We start from the raw sequence: 1,893 nt of genomic DNA on the forward strand, positions 1-1,893 counted from the left end.
GGGCCTCTCTTTGGTGGGAGGCAAAGTCTGGCTGCCAAGTATTCACCCCAGCCTTGAACAGACACGGGACACAGGCTGGTGGCTGTAGAATCCTCGGTCAGGGCTGTGATGCACTCCCGAGGGAATGTGAAGAACCAACCCTTCTGCATTGTGGTGTGAGGCCAGGAACGTGAGGCGCTCTCTGGAGTAGTCGTGGCTGGCCAGGCTGGCTGGCCCCCAGCAATTTTCATGCCATACCCACCAGGGGGGTCCCCCGATACTGAGCAGCACTGACTAGGAGCGGGTGAGCCAGGAGATTCGCCATGCTCAGCCCAACTTCTCCTTGCCATCTGGACCTCCAGAAAGGGAAAACGCGATGGCAAGTGGAGCACCGATGGTACGAGTCGTGTCTAGTCCATTCAAGGTATGACACAGTTAGCCCATAGCCTGGTGTATGCAAGGCTTCAGCAGTGAGCTACAACCGGCCATGGCGAATATTCGGTCCGATGAGGGGGCAGAGCCTCACATTGAAACGGTTACACAAAGGGGCCACCAGACCCGACTGACCGATTTGAGGCAAAAGATTGCACCAAGTCTGCACTGAAGAGCATAAGAGAACGGCGCGATAGTAGCATCTGGTGCCGTCCGCTCGCGTTTCAGAGGAACATCCGCTGAGGGGTTCATGGAGCTTAGGTCCCCGGTTGCTGCCTTTGTTCTGGGGGGCTGTAAGGGACAGGAAATTCACAACTTTCCCACCTTCTTCCCTCTTCCCACGTGCATATAGAGGTATGGCGTCATGATCGGGTCTGCATGGGCTGTGGTGACGTCTACACGAGATTAAATGTGGTGCTCCTTGTTAATACTTACGGGAGAGGCCACACGCATATGTAAACTCTCCCCTTGAATTCCCTTCATCGTAATGGTTTAATACCCCTGTGCCTATTTTTTTCCCCTCTCGTACCTTCCTCTGATGGGTTTTAAACTATGCTATTACATTTTAAACAAAAAAGTTTTTGACTCTGTTTCCCGCTGGTAAGATATACAATTATGTATGTAAATTGTTGATGAAACAATAAAAATTATGCCGTGGTTGCGGATGCATCCACCTGAGGTCTTGGGGAGTCTTTCACTACTACTTGAAAGCTGATGCATCGAGTCAGGTGTGTTTGGTTAAAGGGAGTCATCTAAAACAGATGACACTCCTTTTGTCTGAGATACCCATTCAGGTAATCGAAGCCCTACTAATGAGCTTGATAGTCTGAAATCAGGTGCGTTTGATTATGTGACATAGAACACATTCAGGGGCAGTGTTGGGGGCCTCCAGGAGCAGCGGTTGGGAAACACTGATCTAAAACCGGGGTTGGGAAGCATGGAAACCGATTGCTTAGCTGTTTGGCAGGTTGCAGGCCAGTATTAGCGGAAGGCAGCCGTCCTTCCTTTGCTAGGGGCGGGGGTTCACCGTTGATGAGGGCGGTAGAGGCGGAAATGGTACCTCTGACTGGCGCCTGGGCCTTCATACTTACCTGGCAGGGGGAGACACCATGATCAAGAAGGCCCGGTTCACCCAGGGCGAGGCTCGTCCATTGCACTCCGGCCGTGCTGACCCTCTGCGAATTTCCCCCAAATGTGGGAATCTCGACTGCATAATTTATGGTAGTGGGGATCTGCGTTGGCGCTCTCCCTGAAAGTGCTGGTTGAAAAAGCAGCCGGATGGGTTTTTCTCCTGATCTTTGTATACAAAAGCCGTTTTGTTCTGATCCAGAGAGCTGTTCCAGGAGGACCAGGTCCTATGGCGCGTGGTTTTGTGCGTGTGTGTAAAAAAAAAAAAAAAAAGAACTAGCTCTTGAAAATCGGCCCTGGTGGGACATTTCTCCCCAGACCCTCACTTTTCAAGTATAGACGGACTGGCTGCTG

At 51.6% G+C, this 1,893-nt stretch overlaps 1 non-coding gene across 1 annotated transcript; it reads left to right on the forward strand.

The window, feature by feature from the left end:
- The first annotated feature begins 1,494 nt into the window (after window positions 1–1,494).
- Window positions 1,495–1,664, forward strand: LOC122143344. Its single transcript, XR_006159124.1, has one exon. It is a non-coding gene; the product is annotated as a U1 spliceosomal RNA (small nuclear RNA).
- The last annotated feature ends 229 nt before the right edge of the window (window positions 1,665–1,893 follow it).

Source organism: Cyprinus carpio, unplaced genomic scaffold, assembly GCF_018340385.1.
Source record: "Cyprinus carpio isolate SPL01 unplaced genomic scaffold, ASM1834038v1 S000002564, whole genome shotgun sequence".
NCBI classification, from domain to species: domain Eukaryota; kingdom Metazoa; phylum Chordata; class Actinopteri; order Cypriniformes; family Cyprinidae; genus Cyprinus; species Cyprinus carpio.